Source organism: Peromyscus maniculatus, chromosome 6 (assembly GCF_049852395.1).
Source record: "Peromyscus maniculatus bairdii isolate BWxNUB_F1_BW_parent chromosome 6, HU_Pman_BW_mat_3.1, whole genome shotgun sequence".
Lineage (NCBI taxonomy): Eukaryota > Metazoa > Chordata > Mammalia > Rodentia > Cricetidae > Peromyscus > Peromyscus maniculatus.
In genome coordinates, this window is record NC_134857.1 from 97,098,156 (window position 1) to 97,107,701 (window position 9,546).

A 9,546-nucleotide genomic window follows, 5' to 3' on the forward strand; every position below is an offset into this window, starting at 1 on the left:
GTCTCCCTGCGCTCTTCACCGCCCAGGCGAAGGGCTCCTCCGCTGGCTGTGGGAGCTTGACGTCAAGAACAGGGAGAAAAAAAAAATCCAAAAAACAGGGGAAGCACTCCTGATTTCTGCAGAAGCAAGGCTGAGGAACCAAGGGACCTGGTCTCAGATAGTCTATCTGGTGTACGTCTTGGCTTCCTGGAGAGCAGAAATCTGCACAGCACCCATACCCACAGCAAGAACAGCTACCTCAACCTGTGCAAAATTAAAACTCGGACTTCATACTGACAAGTAGGCCATGGAGGGGGGTGGGGGGGATTCACTGGGAGCTGGCTGCTGCCCAAGCGTGACAGCCCTGCCTGCGGATCTCTAGGGAGGTAACTCCCAGGGAAGCTTGGATCAGCTGGGGAGCGAAGTGAGTGTTGCCTGCATCTGAAGAGACAGGGTGAAGGGGCATCATCATGCGCCCCAAAGGCCAGGAAAGGCTCTAAACTCACTCTCCTTTATTTATTAAATTTATTCATTTATTTTACACCCCGAGGGCAGTTTCCTCTCCCTCCTCTCCTCCCATTCCCTCTCCCATCCCATGCCCCGCCCCCCACCTCCCCTCTCTAACCTTACTCTTATTCCCTAGCATAGTGTGGGCATCACAGTCACAACCATGCAAGCATGGCTCCAAACACTGAGGTCTGAGTGAAGCCCTTTGCCTGATTGGCAGCTCTCTCTACTGTGGTTGCTCTCAACTTTGTGATTCTTGGACCAGCTACCAGAATCAAGTGATACAGAAGAAACACTTAATGAACACAAAGTAACACATTATGCAGATAATCACCCACTTGGGTGACTATCTTTTCTAGGTCATTTCTAGCACCTCCAAAGTCTCCTTACCAACCACAAGACTTTGAATCCCCAGTCTGCTACTATTCAGCTGCCCTTTTCCATGCTGCTCCAGTCGGGTTGTGGTGATTTAGGGGCCACATCCACTCATGATCATGTTTCACTACCCACGCAGCATCCTGTCCCGACTCATTCCACCAGGATTAGGTTTCCGAATCCTACAGTGCAGTTGCTGGGTTCGCATCCCCATGTACCATACTCACCTAGTGAAACTATCCTCAGGTAAACCAGATGTCTGTCTGAACAGCAAACTACAGTAGAATAAAAATATAACACGTGATCTTGCTTTCCCTGAGACTTGGGATCATACCTTTAAATCTCCCCACCCCGCAAATCTTAGTGTTTCCTTCTTAGTTGGTCATGGTTCCATTCATTGGCTATGGTTCTATCCATATCTTCTCCTAACTTTCAGAAAATAGAAGCTGTAGAAAAAGACTATATTATCTTACAAAATGGAATACTCGCTCACTTCCCATAGACACTACCATGTCTTGCTTTGATTGGCAGAAAAAAAAAAATCAGTCCCTACAATCTTCAAGTCATTCCTTATTCCCCATACAGTAGCCAAAATGTACTTCTGAAAAGCAACTAATTATTTCATTTCCCTGATTAACATTCTAGAAGTTTCCCACTACATGAAGAAACCCCCAAGCTCTTTATTTTATCTTGAAGCTTGATAGCCATTCTGTTTGTTGGGCTTCACTGATTGTTCTGGCCCTGAAGGTGAGGGGACCCAGTTTAGCTTTTCACTGCCTCAAAACCTTGGTACTTGCAGTGCCTATATGTTCACAAATGCAGTTCTATCAATATTGCAGTTAACTGTTCATGCACTTCATGCTTCTGCTTAAAAATGGGGTGCTTGTCAAATTTTTCTTTGACATACAAGTAACAGTTACAACCCAAGACTTTGATTCCTCCTCCTCTTTTTCTTTCTCCTTCTTCTCCTCTTCCTCTCTCCTCCTTCCCTCTCCTCCTCCCCCTTCTCCTTCCCCCTCCTTCTCCCCTCCTCCCCTCCTTCTTTTGGTTTATTTCTTTATCTATGAGTGCTTTGTCTGTATGTACACCTACACACCAGAAGAGGGCATTGTATCTCATTATAGATGGTTTGTAAGCCACCATGTGGTTGCTGGGAACTGAACTCAGAATGCCAATGCTCTTAACTGCTGAGCTATCTTTCCAGTCCCCTCTTCATTCTTTTATAATATTTTGTTTCATTTTTAGAGCTTACTACTATTTTAGTAATTAATTAAATATTTCACCCATCTAAAACTTTAGCTTTTTTTTTTTTTTTTTTTTTTTTTTTTTTTTTTTTTTTTTTTTTTTGGTTTTTTTCGAGACAGGGTTTCTCTGTGTAGCTTTGCGCCTTTCCTGGAGCTCACTTGGTAGCCCAGGCTGGCCTCGAACTCACAAAGATCCGCCTGCCTCTGCCTCCCGAGTGCTGGGATTAAAGGCGTGCGCCACCACGCCCGGCAAAACTTTAGCTTTTATGTGAGGAAACTGAGTCACTGATTTAAAATGTCTCTCCCCACAGCTCATGGGGAATCCATTCCATCTCCCAGCACTTTCTCATGTCAGAACCCACCCTGCTTCCCAAAGCTACATGATCAGTTCTCTTAAAGACTTTCTCTTTTAGAAAATGGCAATCAATTCTCACAGTCTTTTCAAATTCTTTGGAGTAGGCTGTGCCTTGGAAATAATATTGCTAATTAAAAATTAAATAAACTTTATGACCTTACATGCACATGCCACCCAAATAACTCAATGAGACTATTTATTAAGAAAGGGGAAGTGGTTTGTGCTTAACTATAGGAACTCAAACCAATATAGAAACTGTTTATTACTTTGTTAGCTCAGAAAACTGACAGATTGAATAATGATGTCAGGTGTATTTTAAGGAATTTTTCCAGGTTATTGGTGCTGTGAAATACTCTGTCTTGAAATGTCAGATAACTGCCTTTTCAGTGGTTGCCCTTTTTCAATGGAACAAGATTTCCACTGAAAACATTCAAGTTCTGGGAAGCATATTAAACTGCTTCTACACAGCTATTATGATGAAGATCTCCAATTAGCATACTTTAAGCAACTTCTCTTGTCCCAGATGAGAATTATTCACATGGTGAAAATGGGTAAGGAATAGTTCTTAATATAAGAATGTTTCCTGGTGGCCTCAATGTTGACAGTGGTTTACAAAAATGGTTTTATTTTTTCTACCAAGTGCTATATAGCTGGTCCTAATTTTCTTTTAGTTTGCAGTTAAGTGTTATGTTAATGTATTATTTCACGACTGAAAGTGTTGAGAAACACAAGCACATAAATTGTCTATTTTTTTCCTTTGTTACTACATTATGCAAATGTTTCCCATATACCTTACAGGAGAGTAGAAAGCAGAAGCTAATTAAAGTATTAAATGGCCACATCTAGCCAGTTCAAACATCCCATAATTCTTAATGCTTCTCATACTTAGTCTCCAAATCTTCTGACTTTCTAATAAAGTGTTGCCCTTGTGAATTATTCTCTTTATATTTCCATAGGCATCAATTAAATTTTGGTTTCCGACATAATGACAGAACCAATTGACATGCCAACATGGATGGGGTAAGTTTTTTAAGGCCCCACCCCTAGATGATACAGTAGATCAATGGCTGCTGAAAGAGGGTAGGATGCATATATATATATATATATATATATATATATATATATATATATATCACATACATATGTGTGTTTATGTATTGTGTATAGGGGATATATAGGCATTATATGTGTAGTATAAAATGTCTATTAATTTGTGAGTGAAAGTATTGAGTATGTGTGTATACTAATTATAGGGAAGAATTCATGAGTCTGAGAAGGAACAGGGGCACTGGAAGAGTTGTAATGGAAAAGGTGAGTAGTGCAATTGATGCAAATCTATTCCTCATGCACAAAATTAACAAAAATACAAAACTGAAATAAAAGGTTTTTTTTTGTTTTTGTTTTTTCAGGAGTCCAGCTCCAAGCTCTTTCACCCTCTTGTGGAGTTCCTCCACGAGACTCTCCTGTCTCAGCCACCTGTTTGTCTCTCACTCTGTAGATGTGTGTCTTTTCCTCTGACCAGGTTCTTTGAGCTGGGTGTGTGCTAGGTTTATTTTGCTTTAGTGGTTCCCACATGCCATTCTCTCAGACATGCACTGGGATGCCACATGTATGAATTCAGTCCATTCTCTTCCAGCTCTCAGGAACCTCTCTCTCCAAATACCATTATCTATTTCCCTCAACTCTACAACTTGGAACTTGATTATGTACGGTTTTATTTTACTATGTATATTCTTATACTTTTAATTAAAAGAAATAATTAGAAAAATGATCATTTTTCTTCTGTCCATGATGGGGGGATGTCTTTCTGTATGCTGTGAATATGTGTTGCTCTGACTGGTTGATAAATAAAGCCGTTTGGCCTATGGCAAGGCAGCTTAGAGGCCAGCAGGAAATTCAAAGAGAAAGACAGAAAGAAGGCAGAGAGAGACACCATCCTGCCGCCCATGGAGCAACATGTAATAATGGAATGCAGGTAAAGCCAGGAAACATGTAGCGATACATAGATCAATAGTTATGGGCTAATTTAAGATATAAGAGCTAGCTAGCAAAAGGCTTGAGCCATAGCCATGCAGTTATTATTAATATAAGCCTCTGTGTTTACTTGGGAGATGTGAGTGAGAGAGATTTGTCCCAACTGCCAGCAGGCTGGGACACAGGAAATCTCTTACTACATGTCCAACTCATCTTTTCCATTTCTCTTGTTATTTTGATCTGTCATCAGCTCCATGATATTGGAAGAGCCACTTATTTAATTCCCCTGATTTCAAAATTTTCCTTTTCTGGTCAAGCCTGTAATTTTGCACCAGGAAAAATTTTCCCATGGTTCAGTAATAGTTCGGTTGCTCCTTCAGGTAAAATGTTCATGAAGGGGCTGAGGGCTGAGAAGACAACTCAGCAGGTGAACCACTCATTGTATAAGTCTGAAGTCCTGGGTGCAGATCTTCCAACCCAACATAAAAGCTAGGTCCTGCAGCATGCATCTGTAATCCTGGTCCTAAGAATGTAGAGATAGGCAGATCCCCAGTAGCTCCCTGGGCAAGATTCTATCTAGCCAATCAATGAGCTTCAGGGTCACCCAAGAGGCTTTGTTTCAAAAAATAGGATTAAGAGTGACAGAGTAGTATATTCATCATTGACCTTTGACCTCCACACACATGTGCATACACGAGTATGCACACCTTCATACACATGGGCATATAAACACATTACACAGCACTCTCATATACACACAAACATAAGTATAATTCAATACTATGCCCCGTGACTTTATATTGTCTGGGAAATTGCACTTAAATTCAGAGACTTGGTATGTAAGATCGTCCATAGCCTAATTTTCACCAGTCTTTGCATCTTATCAACTATTTTCTGTTTGCAAGCACTGACTGAAGTGGTATTGAATAAGCCTTATTCTCTTGAATTAAAACTTTTCATCAGATCTTTTTTTCTTTCTATTTTCCATTCTAACTTTAGAATCTGTACCAACTTCCTTATAGACTTTCTTTGGTCTTTCATACCTCTGTGATATTTAGGACTTTCTTTAGGCATCTTTGGTAGATCCTGTTCCATTATGCCTTGTTTTGTTTCTTATAAATATGAAAAATGTTTGATTTTTTTCCTTTTGGACCATTAGCATAATATTTTTCATATGTCCAAATTTCATTGAATAATCATTAAATATATAAATTCCACAATTTCTACCCTCTGGTAATGGTGTCAAGACCTTTGGTATTGTGAAAAGATATTGTCCTCTACAAATGTGTTTCGCTGTATTTATAGCTTTCTTAGATGAATTTGACCATGTGCCACAGGTTGGTCATGCCTGAATTGTCACAGTGATTTGTATAACATAGGAACAGCATAACAATTCTGAAGGAACAATTATTGATTAATTTGGGGTTTCATATATTTTTATTTTATTGAGATAAGTACTTTCTCCCCCCCCCCAAGTCCTTGCAAGCACTTTCAACTCCCACAAGAAGTGTTAAAAGAACCTGACATCTGCAACTGAGAAATTATTTTAATTAGCTCAGAGTGGCTCCTGTTCTCTCCATCTTTCAGTAATTATCCATGGGTTGGTAGTTAGAAGTTGGATTATAATTAGTCTCACATGAAAGTTGTGAACATCTCTTTGGAGCTGCTGAGAAACATGCTGTAATAAAGTGCATCTCTACCCCCTCTGCACTTCCCAGTGTCTAGCTATCACATCTTTTCTTAAATGTTGTTATGCAAATTACCCTAAATTCTACTGAGGAGTCACTTGCTCTATGAAAATTTCTAGGGTTGCCTTCAGACTATGAAAGTTTAAAATAATTTCTATACTGTATTTGTCATTTTGTTCCTTTAATCTCTGCATGTCTGTGTGTACATGTAGCTTTTCCAAACATCTTCCCACCTGTGGATTACTTAGCAGTGTAACTCTTTCTTGAGCTGCATCTCTTATTTTATTTTTCACACTAAATTATAATTCATGTGATTATTTTGCTTGACTGTGATGGTGATAATCATTATGTGTCATAACCAGTTCTAAGAAAAAGCAGGGAAGGAATGCAGCTGGTTTTTGCAAGGAATTCATGAAATATCCTTGTGGACATGATATAGTAATGGAAAGCTTTGTTGATGCTCATCCTCCTTTATTTATGCAGCATATCTTAGAAGGTCTTGTGGGGTGGTGAAGGGAATATAGGGCAGGATGGATAGTGACTAGAAGGTCTTGTGGGGAGGAAAGGGGGGTTCAGGAAAGTATGGACACACAATAGAAGGCCTTGTGAAGAGGTAAGGGGCATTTAGGGCAGTATGGCCACAGACTAAAAATATGATTTAATAATACAATATATCAAATACCTAAAAGTATATGCTTACATTATTTATCAGTAGTTATTCCCTTGATAGCTATGCACTAATAGTTGAAAAGAAACTTTTCCTACAGAGCTTATTATGATGGACCAAAGCTACACAGACTTGACTTCAGATGGATGTCAAGTCACACCAATTAGGATCTGTTGTGCTCGCTTAACTCAGATTCATTGACATATACCAACACAAGTGTGGCTAATAAATTTATAACTGAATTAACTTTTACTTACAAAATCTTTTTGAGTTGAGAGAACTTGTCCACAAATATTGACTGATATGAACTCTCAGAAAATGGGAACACTGTCCTAACTCACAGAGCTAATAAGGGACTACGCGCTGAACTGATTGAGGCATCTTATTGGAGTGGTAATACCTAATGGGCATGCACCTTTGTTCAGAGATGGTCATAAAATCAGTGTAACCTCTCGCAAGCTTCATATCAGGAGGGAAGAGTATTCTTCTATTTTTGGTGATAAGGCTGTACAGGTATAACAACTAGTTACCCCACTGGCTCAGTTGGTAGAGTATGAGACTCTTAATCTCAGGGTCATGAGTTCATGCCCCATGTTGCATGCCACTTGGTATGAGAGTCCACAGAAGTATACATATCAATTTATTAAGGGGTGTGATGGGGAAACAGACTCACTAATACAAAGCAAGATAGACATGCTGGTGATTTGCTGATGATCCAGCTTCCATTCTCCTCAAGGCCAATGGGGACCATCTGCAAGCTGCTTGCTTTCTGCCACCTGACCCAGTCCTCTCACCTGAAGAGAGAGAGAGTGACCCCCCTCTCCTCTTAAGTGGTTTTGTATGCAGACAAGACCATGTCCATAGAGTCAGATACCCCCAAAGTCATAGGTTGAGTGGAATAAATTCCCACAACAGTTGGTCATATTTCCTTCACCAAAAGAAGAAAACTTATAACAGAAAAAAAAACAGAAAAAGAAAATAGTCATAAATGGATAGATGGATAAGAGGTATGTGATACCATGGAGTTTTACTGCCTGAATAAAATTATTTAAAATTACTCCTGAGGCTCAACTGTGTGCATCAGTAAATTCTCCCACTAACAATTTTTGTGTGTTACATTTGTTTGAATTCCTGTCACTCATCAACAAGCATACCTGTATAATGTACACTATATAAAACACACAAATATAGAGAGTATTAAAGAACTTGTAAAGGTTTCTCTGTGGGAGTAAGATATGAGGTGTCAGCAGTCTTAAACTATAAATTAAGCCTCAGTGCAAGTCACATATCAGTGCTTAATTTGGAACTACCCATAGATTGCAGTCAGGAGTGATAATAAGGATGTCCATCACACCTGTGTCTGTAGTAACTGTGGAGCTCCATTTGTGGCAAGAACTCATCTTGCCCATGTGCATAAGTGAGAATAACTGGAGCTGGTGTGTTTTATTGGTGAATTCTTCATGCTGTGTATTGGGTTAACACTAGAAAGGTGGTGCTGGGATGGACATATATCAATAGAGCAATGGCCATCTAAAGGAATCAAGATGCAAAATGTTGGCTCCATTTACATTTTGAAAAACAGAGCTTGGAATTTAGAATGACTAGTATTTTCAGAAAAGGCTTCTTCCATCTGAAGAAGACGACCTGGTTAACAGTGGCTTTTAAGTAGGGTAGAAGATAAGTCATTTTGGAACAGATCATGGAAAAGTGGCAAATGACAAATAATTGGGTTCTACTATCCCTAAGGATGGGTATATCATTTACACACTTGTTGCTTTGATAAAAAGTATCATGACCAAAAATAGCTTAAGGGATAATGTTTATTTTGGCTTATAGTACCATAGGGTTAGGGTTAGAGTCTATCATGATGGGAGGCATATCAGCAGGTGGCTGGAACAGAAAACTGTCTGGTCATATTTAATAATATAAGAAGCTGAGGAGTGAACTGGCAATGGGGACAGAAGATAAACACTCAAATCCCTCCCCAGTGATGTGCTTCTTCCAGCATGGCTCTACCTCCTAAATGTTCCATAGCCTCCCCAAACAGGACCACCAGATGAAGACCATGTGTTCAAATACCTGAGCCTATAGAGGACATTTCTCATTTAAACTACCCCAAGGGGTTTCACACAGATGTATGTTCCAATAAGTTGTTTCTCTATCTTCTCTGGATGTGGAGAGATGAATCTGTCTTACTAAAAGCTAAACACTTTTATGCAAGAGACCCAGAGTCTGATCTTAATAATCTTAATTTTACTGATTGAAAAGTTAGAGGAACTCTTAGGTCACCTAACTAGGCCTGAAACAAGAGGTCTCCTTGGAAGAACTGACAAATTATTAAAAAGCAGAACTTACTAGAAACAACAGCAGTAGCACCAGGGTGGGGGTTGGGAATCAGGATGAAAGTCTTTGTTTACTTTCTATCGATGTGATAAAACACTATGACCAAAAGTAACTTGGAGAGAAAAGGGGTTATTTTGCTTACACTTCCACATCACAGTCCATTATCAGGGAAAGCCAAGGCAGGAACCTGGAGGTAACTGAAACAGAGACCAGGGAGGAACACGCCTCACTGGCTTGCTCATCATAGATCATTCAGCCTGCTTTCTTATATACTCCAGGACCAATGTAGTATCATTCTCATAGTGGGATGGGTCCTCTTAAATCAATCATTAATCAAGAAGCTGTCCTAAAGTCTTGTTGCCAGGCCAATCTGATGGAGATATTTTCTCAGTTGAAAAACTTACCTCCCAGGCG

The 9,546-nt window shown here is 39.7% G+C and overlaps 1 long non-coding RNA gene across 1 annotated transcript; it reads left to right on the forward strand.

The window, feature by feature from the left end:
• The first annotated feature begins 168 nt into the window (after window positions 1–168).
• On the forward strand, window positions 169–4,399 carry LOC121830303 (uncharacterized). Its single transcript, XR_006073474.2, has 4 exons — window positions 169–279; window positions 3,417–3,480; window positions 3,714–3,771; window positions 3,870–4,399. It is a non-coding gene; the product is annotated as an uncharacterized LOC121830303 (long non-coding RNA).
• Window positions 4,400–9,546: the final 5,147 nt, after the last annotated feature.